The sequence below is a fragment of the Lolium rigidum genome, chromosome 6 (assembly GCF_022539505.1).
Source record: "Lolium rigidum isolate FL_2022 chromosome 6, APGP_CSIRO_Lrig_0.1, whole genome shotgun sequence".
Taxonomy (NCBI): Eukaryota; Viridiplantae; Streptophyta; class Magnoliopsida; order Poales; family Poaceae; genus Lolium; species Lolium rigidum.
Genome location: NC_061513.1, coordinates 247,863,880 through 247,877,068, shown reverse-complemented (window position 1 = coordinate 247,877,068; position 13,189 = coordinate 247,863,880).

Below are 13,189 nucleotides of genomic sequence, written 5' to 3'. Positions count from 1 at the left end.
GGCCAGGGCCTGGGCCGCGCCGCCCTGGTGTCTGGCCACCTCATGGCCCCACTTCGTCTCTCCCCCGGTCTTCTGGAAGCTTCGTGGAAAAATAGGACCCTGGTCGTTGATTTCGTCCAATTCCGAGAATATTTCCTTACTAGGATTTCTGAAACCAAAAGCGACAGAAACAACGAACTAGCTCTTCGGCATCTCGTTAATAGGTTAGTGCCGGAAAATGCATAATAATGACATATAATGTGTATAAAACATGTGAGTATCATCATAAAAGTAGCATGGAACATAAGAAATTATAGATACGTTTGAGACGTATCAATCCCTCACATTAATATCAAGATAATAAAGTGTTCTCCCCTCGTATGCACCGTTGATATAGTTCGTCGTTTCTAAGCATCTCATGATGATCGGATGTGTTAGACTCAACGATTACATACAACGGGTGTAAGCCATGTTGCACACGCGGAATACTTGGGTTTGCTTGACGAGCCTAGCATGTACAGACATGGCCTCGGAACACAGGAAACCGAAAGGTTGAACACGAGTCATATGGATGATATGATCAACATGTTGATGTTCACCATTGAAGCTACATCAACTCACGTGATGATCGGTTTTGGTGTAGTGGATTTGGATCGTGAACCACTTAACAACTATGAGGGATGTTGTATTAAGTGGGAGTTCATTAGTAATTAGATTAGAACATGAACTAATTATCATAAACATAGTTTGAGTAGTATTTTGAATTAATTTGTAGTATTGGCATCCGTTTTCTACCAAGCGCTAGTCTTGTTATTGAGATAGATATACTGTTAAAATCTGACAATAAATTTAACGGACTGGTACCGTATTGTTAAAGAATCAAGAAATGATTAAGTCCTATTGCAAACTTTTAGTAAACCTCGCATTGTTGATTCAAAGAACTATGGTTTCAATTAGTACCTAAAGTCATCTTGTCTCCGTGAAACTTGAAGTTCAAATCTGTTTGAAAAGTAAGGAGCTGAAAATTTAGTTTCCAGAAATAATCAAGGTATGAGATATATGTGATATCTAAGACCTTATTGCAAGATGATAAAATATAATTTGGTGAGACTACATAAACTCATAAGTTTTATGGGAATGTACGAAGGTTGAAGACGCAAGGCGTCACAATCCTCCAACTATTGGGGCACTAACGATATTCACATATCTATGAAGTGATCGTCCTTAGTATGCACCGTTGCTAATACTCGTCGTTTCGAATACTGAGGTATAGATTCTACGTGTGCATACAACGGGTGCAAGACAGATTTGCACATGCAATACTGAGGTTAAACTTTACGATCCTAGCATGTACAAACATGGTCTCTGAAAGTCGTCACGAAATGATGGATAAAATTATGAGTGAAACTGTTCATCATATTACAAAGTTACTAATAGTGAAATCTGAAACACTTGTCATATGATGATCAACTTCAAAGTAAGGACCTCAAGGTTATTGGTATTTGACCAACAAACCTAGAAGTTATTGAAGGTGAAGTGTTTTCTGAGAATGAGGAAAGCTAAAAGAGAAACTACAAAAGATATTTTGGCAGAAAGAAAGAAAAGACTAGAAACTCTAGCTCGGGTGTATATAAATTATACACATGTTATGTATGTATTCCGTGTTTGGTCACATAAAGAAATTCTTGGGTATTTGTCCCAGGTTGGTTGGTATGAGATGTCATACAATATAACGCAATACAAGAATACGATGGCCTAAGTGACTAATAAGGAATATGGTAATAATGCACGTCTGGAACATAATAAAGTGTTATCATGTTTGTCGTTGGTATTCTACCTAGCCCTTAGAATTTATAATAAAGAACTTAATAATTGTTATTTTGCTCTAGTCAAATGAAAACGATGAGTTGTTCAAATTATGACATTACTCCATGTACGATGGATAAGTTATTATAAATCTTAATGGTGAAATACACATACATAAACACTGACACTAAAATGCCATAAGGCAAATGATTTGAATTTCACTTATCTGTGGAACCGCCATTTAGGTTATGTTAGAAAGGAACGCATGAAGGAACTCCATGCAAATGGATTTTTGGAGTCATTTGATTTTTGAATCGTTTGGCGCTTGCAAATCTTTCCTAAAAGAGAATGACTAAAATACCGTTCATAGGCCAAGAGCAGAACGGGCAACTAACTTAGTGAAAACATACATGATGATGTATGTGGTTCACTGGACATAGTTGTGTGCGGGAGATTCTTCTACTTCATGAAAACTTCTAACAATGAATTGAGTATATATATATGGATATATTCGATAAGGAAGAAGTTTGAAACATTTGAATAGATTCAAATAAATTTCAGCATGAAGTGGAAATCATCGTAATAGAAAAGTCAAATATCTATGATTGGATCATAGTGGAAATATTTGAATTACTAGTTTTAGCAGACATCTAAGAGAGTTATGAAATTATTCTACAACTCACATTTCTTGGAGTATCATAGTGATGATATAGTATCCGAGAGATGTATCCAAACCTTGTTGGGTTAATGATGAGATAAAAATAAAATGATGCCATTATATTTTTGTGGATTATGCTTTAGAGACTACCGCTTTTACACTGAATAGAGCATCATCATGATCCGTTGAAATGACACCATACGAGTTATGGCATGGGTATAAACCTAATAGTCCTTTCTTTAAATTTTGGTCTAAGAGTTTACAACCAAAATCGGATGAATGTCTTTGTTGGTTATCCCAAAGTATTAATTGGGAATTCTTTTCACTATGGATACAAATACAAAAGTGTTTATCGATGTTTCTTATTTATTTCCAAGAAATTGTTTCTAGCGAAGTATTTGAGTGGCAGGACAATAGAATTTGATAAGGTTTATGAACCTGAGCATAATGATCAGAGTAGCGCAGCATCAGGATTTGGTTCCGGAAGCGGCCACGACGATCATGGCTCCCATGACTACAAAGTGTTTTAGCCATGGTGATCGAAGTACATATTGAACCTTGTAGGTATGGTTTACTTTGTGATCAAATAAATGATTTGTGGACAAAGGATTGATTTTGAATAATGATAAACCAACTACAAACAAAGAAGTTATGATGGGCCCTGACTCCGTTAAAATGGCTATACGCCATGAAATCCAAGATAGATGAATACTTTGTTGAAAGAAAATGGATCTATGAAATTGATGGACTTGGATGTAATATCCTTGAAGAAGCTCGACTTATCGGAAAGTTGTTTACGACAAAGTTCAAAGAGTTGACTGCGATAAGATTAGATCTTCTGTAGCAATGCTTATAGTCTATGTGGATTATTCTAGTAATCACTACATATTTCTTTTATGAGATATGCTAGTAGGATGGCAAAATACATTACTTAACAGAAGTGTGTATTAAAGGTGTATACAAGATACAACCAAGAGTTTTGCTAGTCCATGGAATACTAGATAGGTATACGAACTTCAATTGGATGAAGTAAGTATCACGGAGTAGGAATCTTCACCGGATGAAATAGTCAAAGAGTTTTTGATTTCATCAGAAATGATGAAGATGCTTGCATTTGCAAGAAATTAAGTGGGAGCGTCGAGACATATTTATAATACTTATGTAGATGACATATAGTTGATTATAAATGATGCAATTATATACTTGATTAAAAGGTTTCATTGAGAAATTAACTTCAATGAAAGGATATGGACTGAAACAAAATTAGTGTCAAGATCTATGAAGATAGATTGAAACACATAATAAGTTTAAGTCAAAGTACATAGAATGGATATTGAAGTAGTTCAATATAGAAATATTAAGAAAATGTTCTTGTTATATGAAGGTTTAACAAGACTTGAGTGTATCTGACACTCAATGAGTAAAAACACATGAGTGATTTTAGATCACGAATAATATGTACAAAATCAGATGTCCTGTGCTCTAAAATATTATGAGCATGTACCAGAATGATTCATGTGATGATCATTGAAAAACAGTAAAAATATTCTTGAGTACTTAAGAAGAACCAAGGATATATAAAGTTTTGTATGGAGAAATGACAAACAAATCTCTGTAAGATGTTGCACCGATATTGGTTTTGTCACATATAAAATTTCAATCTCAAATTAGGCTAAGTGTTGTTTTTTAAAAGGTAGCACAATGAGCTAGAAGTTGTCTATGCTAGATTTAGAAGAATTCTAAATATTGTGACGGATTCTACAAATGAAGGCAGAGTATGTCATTGTTTTGACAATGAATGAGGATGTTAAGTCAAGAGGTTCTTTGAGAACTTGGTGTAGTTCCGACAATGTCAGAACTTTGAAGCTATATTGTGTATGACAATATTAGTGACATATTTCAGACCGCGAAATTAAGGTTCCACCAGAAGACCAAACATATTTAATGCTGACTCATTTGGAAAATGAGTGATGCGTTGAGACACAAATGAATTGCAAAATACATACGTTTCTGAGCATGTCAGATCCGTTGACTAAAACTTCTCCCGTGAACAAAACATGATAAAGCACCGGAAGGCCAAGGTGTTATATCTTTACATATGTAAACTAGATTATTGACTCTAGTGCAAGTGGGAGACTGGTTGGAGATATGCCCAAGAGGCAATAATAAATGGTTATTATAATATATCTTTGTGTTTATGATAATGTTTACATACCATGCTATAATTGTATTAACCGAAACATTGATACATGTGTGTTATGTAAACAACAAGGAGTCCCTGGTAAGCCTCTTGTATAACTAGCTTGTTAATTAATAGATGATCATAGTTTCATGATCATGAACATTGGATGTTATTATTAACAAGGTTATGTCATTATGTGAATGATGTAATGGACACACCCAATTAAGCGTAGCATAAGATCACGTCATTAAGTTATTTGCTATAAGCTTTCGATACATAGTTACCTAGTCCTTTCGACCATGAGATCATGTAAATCACTTATACCGGAAAGGTACTTTGATTACATCAAACGCCACTACGTAAATGGGTGGTTATAAAGGTGGGATTGAGTATCCGGAAAGTATGAGTTGAGGCATATGGATCAACAGTGGGATTTGTCCATCCCGATGACGGATAGATATACTCTGGGCCCTCTCGGTGGAATGTCGTATAATTAGCTTGCAAGCATATGAATGGTTCATAAGAGACCACATACCACGGTACGAGTAAAGAGTACTTGTCAGGAAACGAGGTTGAACAAGGTATAGAGATACCGATGATCAAATCTCGGACAAGTAAAATATCGCGTGACAAAGGGAATCGGTATCGTATGTGAATGGTTCAATCGATCACTAAGTTATCATTGAATATGTGGGATCCATTATGGATCTCCAGATCCCGCTATTGGTTATTGGTTGGAGAGAAGTCTCAACCATGTCTGCATAGTTCGCGAACCGTAGGGTGACACACTTAAAGTTTGATGTCGTTTAAGTAGATATGGAATATGGAATGGAGTTCAAAGTTTTGTTCGGAGTCTCGGATGGGATCCAGGACATCACGAGGAGGTCCGCAATGGTCCGGAGAATAAGATTCATATATAGGAAGTCATATTCCAAGTTTGGAAATGATCCGGTGCATTTATGGCAGGTTCTAGAACGTTCTAGAAAAGTCCGGAAGAAATCACCATGGAAAGTGGAGTCCCGGAGGGACTCCACCTTGCATGGCCAGCCAAACCCTAAGGGGTGGAGTCCCAAGTGGACTCCACCATAGGTGGCCGGCAACCCCACCTAAAGGAAAGGTGGGAGTCCCACCTTGGGTAGGACTCCCCCCTTGAGTAGGTTTCCCACCTATGGGAGGTCTTGTTGTTGGGGTCTTATTCGAAGACTTGGACTACAACTCTTGGGGATTTCCACCTATATAATGAGGAGGAGAGGGAGGGGCAGCCACTCTTGGCCGCACCACCTAGGGCTGCCCATGGCCGGCGCCCTAGCCACCCCCGCTCCCCAAACCCTAGCCTCTCCTCCTCCACATATATACTCCTGCAGCGCATAGGCGAAGCCCTACCGGAGTTCTCCACCACCACCGCCACCACGCCATCGTGCTGCCGGGATTCCGAGGAGGATCTACTACTTCCGCTGCTGTAATAACCCAGAACATAGGAACAACGAAGGGTAGATTTAGAAATGGGATGTGCATTTCATCGCAAAACGGGGGAAATTTTCGCGCCTTATTGCAACTAAACCTAAGAGGGATCGAGGTTCTCTCTCATTTTGCACTTAGGATTAGGCAATGTGAGTTAGGGCAATTTCGACATGATCTCTTTTGTATCTTATTGATTTGGGGAATTATTGCATTTGACAAGTGTTAACACACTTAACAATAAGCATCACACAATAAAGAATGAATTCATAATTCAAACACAACTTATAAATTCAAATGACTTTGAATTTCAAATTGAATCTCAAATACAATATTTAATCAAGAATATAAACATTACATAATACAAAAGCTCATAAACAAAACTTGAGCTTTATTGATATACAACACGAATTACAAAGTCTTTACAATATTCTTGATGCAAGAATTGAGAAATAATGAACAGAAATAAAAAGAGAAAATTACAAGTTTGTTCTAAACTAAAACCTAGACTAAATGACTTGAAGATGATCTTCTGGCCATATTCCACTTCAAACCTGCAAAACAAATAACAAGTGCTAGACCAGAATGTAAGTATTAGCAAATTCAGTTTGGACAGTTAGCACAAATCACAGAAATTCAGTTTGGACAGTGAAACTGTCACTGCACACTTGTGCTTGTCCAAATTCCTGGACATCACAAGATAAGACCAAGGCAGACCAAAACTGAGCAGCCACAGGGGCTCAAGTTTCAGCATATGACGGCTATTGCTAACCAAGCAACAGCAAGGCAATGCAAGGGATGAGTCACAAAGTAACCAGGCCTTGTGTGTCATGGCCAGAGTAGAAGTAGGGACCATATAAATAGCACACAAACCCTAGAACCATGACAGTCGACCAGATAGATAATTCACCAGGTAAGGGTGAAGCTAGAGCCAACACAAGTTCATCCAGTTCATACTCAAGAACAACACCAACACACAACCACTTAGCCACCAGGAATCATGGTGACCTAAGAAGATCAACCAGAGCCTGGAGGTGAAGGGCTGTGCACAAAACCACAAGTCTGCAACAACCAAATATTTCAATCTAGGAGCTGGAACAAGGTATACCAAGTTCCTGGACAGATCCAATGGATCTGATCCATACAATATGCATGACATAATCATGGGATTGAGCAGATGCTCAAGTGGGTAGATCATCGCTTGGTTTTCACCAAGGATTACTGCCTGTCTAAAAGCCACTAAAAATGGAAATCATCTAGATACAGATCTTGTACACAAAAGCTAGCAACCATGCACAGATGCACACACTAGCCAGATCATATGCACAGATAGCACCAGTAGATGTGTTGCAAGGAATAGCAGCTAATACAGACTACACAGTAAATCCTAAGCTAGTAACCATCAGTAAACCCTAGATTTCATCAGGCAAGCATATTGGCATTCATATCTAGTATGATCCCCAAATATGCAAGCAAAGGTTGAGTAGCCACAAGATCCAATCAAATAGGTGAGCAACCAATTAGTAGCAAGGCTACTGAGGTCACATCACACTTAGCACCATTTAAAAGAAAGCCAACTATAACACATCATTATCCAGAAATGGATTCAGATTCATTTGCTTGCTAAACAATCATGAATAACCAATTCATATACAAGCCAGACATTTAAATCATCACTGCATAAGCAGTTCATTATGAATCAATTTAACTCAAGCATGAATTTATCACAGCTCCATAATAATTATTGACAGTAGCACACTGTAGAGCAACATGGCACCAATCACTGCATCACAGCCACTGGATCTAGTCCAGTAAGCTAGAGCAAGCAATAGCACAAGTAAGCAGTAGCATAGTGATGCTTGAGCATCAGCATCAACAAGGAAAATGAATCACTTAGCCACAGAATTAATCAGTAAGCCATCACTGACATTTAATTGATCAAATGGATCAATTGAATCAAGTCAAGCCACACAGATAAGCTAGCCAACAAGCAATGGATGATCCAATGGATCATTAGCTTGCACAGGAAGCACAGAAGCATTTCACAAACACCACTGGTACTCACAAGTGTCACTGATGCACCACAGTACACCTAGACAAGCAAGCATAACATGCCAGTAAGCACACGCAAGCCCATAAGCAAGTACAGCATGGCATAGCAAGCTCTTAAGCAAGCACAGCAGAGCATAGCAAGATTAGAGCAGGCTAGGAGCAACAGATAAGCAAACAAAGCATGTACAGCAAGCAAGGCAACACTGGCCAGTACTAGAAATTGGTGCTTTGGCCATGAGCTTGCAGCAAATGGAAGTATAGGCAGATTAAGCAGTCATGGCAGAGCTCTGGGTGATCACAGGATCACCAGAGAGCCACAGAACATGAGGATGAAGAAGTACAGTAACAAGGGAGGCGCACAGATATGGAGAAGAGAAGGAGGAGATGAAGCAACTTACACGCGCCTGGAAGCAGAAGCTAGGGCATGGCGAGGCAGTGCTCGCGCGGCCATAGCAGCTGCAAAGCCAGGGTAGGCGCCGACGTTACGCCGGCGAACACGAACACACCACCGCAGCAGAGCACCCGAGACGACGGCACGAGTACTGCGAGCAGCACCCGTGCCAGGTCAATCTCTGGGGCGCACGCGTCGACGGCGAGGACGAGAGGTCGTCGAAGATCGTCAATCGCCAGAGGCGATTCTCCACGGGATCCAGAGAGGGGCGATTCGCCAGGAGAGGAAGAGATGGGGAAACCACGCAGACAGATCAGTAGATCTTCTCGCGGCGGTCCCGATTGGGTAAGTGGCTATGGCAGAGGAGCACGGAGCTGGCCGGAGAGTGGCGGCGGCCATGGCGGCGACGCCATCGCCACATGCGTCGCGAGGGAGTTAGGGTTAGAGACGAGCGCGTGAGAGAGACAGTGAGGGAGCGAGGTGGGCCGCTTCGGCGCCACCGACCCATAAGGGGACAAGCCTTAATGGGCTGTCCCTGGGCCTTAGTTTCAATACCACAATAGTTTTTAAGCTATTTGTCCCATGAGCTATATATTGCAAAGGTGAATGATGGAATTTTAAAGGTAGCACTCAAGCAATTTACTTTGGAATGGCGGAAAATACCATGTAGTAGGTAGGTATGGTGGACACAAATGGCATAGTGGTTGGCTCAAGTATTTTGGATGCATGAGAAGTATTCCCTCTCGATACAAGGTTTAGGCTAGCAAGGCTTATTTGAAACAAACACAAGGATGAACCGGTGCAGCAAAACTCACATAAAAGACATATTGAAAACATTATAAGACTCTACACCATCTTCCTTGTTGTTCAAACTCAATACTAGAAATTATCTAGACCTTAGAGAAACCAAATATGCAAACCAAATTTTAGCATGCTCTATGTATTTCTTCATTAATGGGTGCAAAGCATATGATGCAAGAGCTTAATCATGAGCACAACAATTGCCAAGTATCACATTACCCAAGACATTAATAGCAATTACTACATGTATCATTTTCCAATTCCAACCATATAACAATTTAACGAAGGAGAAACTTCGCCATGAATACTATGAGTAGAAACCAAGGACATACTTGTCCATATGCTACAGCGGAGCGTGTCTCTCTCCCATAAAGTGAATGCTAGGATCCATTTTATTCAAACAAAACAAAAAAAAAACAAACCGACGCTCCAAGAAAAAGCACATAAGATGTGATGGAATAAAAATATAGTTTCGGGGAGGAACCTGATAATGTTGTCGATGAAGAAGGGGATGCCTTGGGCATCCCCAAGCTTAGACACTTGAGTCTTCTTGATATATGCAGGGGTGAACCACCGGGGCATCCCCAAGCTTAGAGCTTTCACTCTCCTTGATCATGTTGCATCATACTCCTCTCTTGATCCTTGAAAACTTCCTCCACACCAAACTCGAAACAACTCATTAGAGGGTTAGTGCACAATAAAAATTAACATATTCAGAGGTGACACAATCATTTTTAACACTTCTGGACATTGCATAATGCTACTGGACATTAGTGGATCAAAGAAATTCATCCAACATAGCAAAAGAGGCAATGCGAAATAAAAGGCAGAATCTGTCAAAACAGAACAGTTCGTATTGACGAATTTTAAAATGGCACCAGACTTGCTCAAATGAAAATGCTCAAATTGAATGAAAGTTGCGTACATATCTGAGGATCATGCACGTAAATTGGATTAATTTTCTGAGCTACCTACAGGGAGGTGGACCCAGATTCGTGACAGCAAAGAAATCTGGAACTGCGCAGTAATCCAAATCTAGTACTTACTTCTCTATCAACGGCTTTACTTGGCATAACAAAACACTAAACTAAGATAAGGAGAGGTTGCTACAGTAGTAAACAACTTCCAAGACACAAAATAAAAACAAAGTACTGTAGGTAAAAACATGGGTTGTCTCCCATAAGCGCTTTTCTTTAACGCCTTTCAGCTAGGCGCAGAAAGTGTGTATCAAGTATTATCAAAGGATGATGCATTCTCAGCGGGGTGTGGAGTTTTCTCAACTATGCATATTATCTTTTCTATGTGAGTTTCAGAGGCTCCCTTTTCATTAGTCTTGGGCTTGCTACTCTCATCAAACAAATCTTCAGGAACAATCCAATCAAAATTCTTTTCTAGTGCCTCACACATTCCCAAGAGCTTGCAAGGTATTGATGTTTTAATGTCCCCCTCATAATTAACTTTATTAGTGTACTTTTGTCTATCCTTTTCCATCTTCTCAAGGGTACTGGCAAAATTGGTATAAGAACCTAGCATATTATATTTAGTGAAAACTTTTCTAGCTTCTCTCGCTATTCCCCCAAATTCTTTAAGAAGGGTTTCTAATACAAAATCTTTCTTTTCTCCTTCTTCCATATCACTGAGTGTAAGAAACATATGTTGAATCACAGGATTAAGATTAACAAATCTAGCTTCTAATGCGTGTACTAAAGAAGCAACAACAATTTCATAAGTGGGGGCAAGTTCTACCAAGTGTCTATCTTCAAAATCTTCGACCGTACTAATATGAGTGAAAAAATCTTCTATATTGTCTTTCCCAAGGATAGACCCTCGACCTACCGGTACATCTTTAAGAACAAACTTAGGAGGAAACATGATGAAATAAGTAAAGTAAATGCAAGTAACTAATTTTTTTTTGTGTTTTTGATATAGCAAACAAGATAGCAAATAAAGTAAAACTAGCAACTAATTTTTTTTTGTATTTTGATTTAGTGCACAAACAAAGTAGTAAATAAAACTAAGCAAGACAAAAACAAAGTAAAGAGATTGAGAAGTGGAGACTCCCCTTGCAGCGTGTCTTGATCTCCCCGGCAACGGCGCCGTAAAAAGAGCTTGATGGCGTGTAACTCACACGTTCGTTGGGAACCCCAAGAGGAAGGTATGATGCGCACAGCAGCAAGTTTTCCCTCGAAAGAAACCAAGGTTTATCGAACCAGGAGGAGCCAAGAAGCACGTTGAAGGTTGATGGCGGCGGGATGTAGTGCGGCGCAACACCGGGGATTCCGGCGCCAACGTGGAACCTGCACAACACAACCAAAGTACTTTGCCCCAACGAAACAGTGAGGTTGTCAATCTCACCGGCTTGCTGTAACAAAGGATTAACCGTATTGTGTGGAAGATGATTGTTTGCAGAAAACGATGAGAACAAGTATTGCGGTAGATTGTATTTCGAGTAAAGAGAATTGGACCGGGGTCCACAGTTCACTAGAGGTGTCTCTCCCATAAGACGAACAGCATGTTGGGTGAACAAATTACAGTTGGGCAATTGACAAATAAAGAAGGCATGACCATGCACATACATATTATGATGAGTATAGTGAGATTTAATTGGGCATTACGACAAAGTACATAGACCGCCATCCAGCATGCATCTATGCCTAAAAAGTCCACCTTCGAGGTTATCATCCGAACCCCTCCGGTATTAAGTTGCAAAGCAACAGACAATTGCATTAAGTATGGTGCGTAATGTAATCAACAACTACATCCTTAGACATAGCATCAATGTTTTATCCCTAGTGGCAACAGACACATCCGTAATCTTAGTGGTTCTTGTCACTCCTCCGCATTCACGGAGACATGAACCCACTATCGAGCATAAATACTCCCTCTTGGAGTTACTAGCATCAACTTGGCCGGAGCATCTACTAATAACGGAGAGCATGCAAGATCATAAACAACACATAGACATAGCTTTGATAATCAACATAACAAGTATTCTCTATTCATCGGATCCCAACAAACGCAACATATAGAATTACGGATAGATGATCTTGATCATGTTAGGCAGCTCACAAGATCCGACAATGATAGCACAATGGGGAGAAGACAACCATCTAGCTACTGCTATGGACCCATAGTCCGGGGGTAGACTACTCACTCATCACTCCGGAGGCGACCATGGCGGCGTAGAGTCCTCCGGGAGATGATTCCCCTCTCCGGCAGGGTGCGGGAGGCGATCTCCTGGATCCCCCGAGATGGGATCGGCGTTGGCGGTGTCTCCGGAAGGTTTTCCGTATCGTGGCTCTCGGTGCTGGGGTTTCGTCACGGAGGCTTTAAGTAGGCGGAAGGGTAGGTCAAGAGGCGGCGCGAGGAGCCCGGACCATAGGGCCGCGCGGCCGGGCGAGGGCCGCGCCGCCCTATGCTGCGGCTGCCTCGTGGCCCCTCTTCGTTTCGTCTTCGGACTTCGGAAGCTTCGTGGAAAAATAGGCCCCTGGGCTTTGATTTCGTCCAATTCCAAGAATATTTCCTTACTAGGATTTACTGAAACCAAAAACAGCAGAAAACGACAGAGTCGGCACTTCGGCATCTTGTTAATAGGTTAGTTCCAGAAAATGCACGAATATGACATAAAGTGTGCATAAAACATGTAGATAACATCAATAATGTGGCATGGAACATAAGAAATTATCGATAAGTTGGAGACGTATCACTGGCCCAATAGGGGCCAGAGGGCATTTTGGTCTTTTAATAATTTAGAAAAGGCCAGAATTTCACCAATTTTTAGTAAATACAATACAACTCTAAAAATCCATTAAAAATTGGATTAATGAATGAAAAATAAATCTTAACCAGAATAAAATATGAA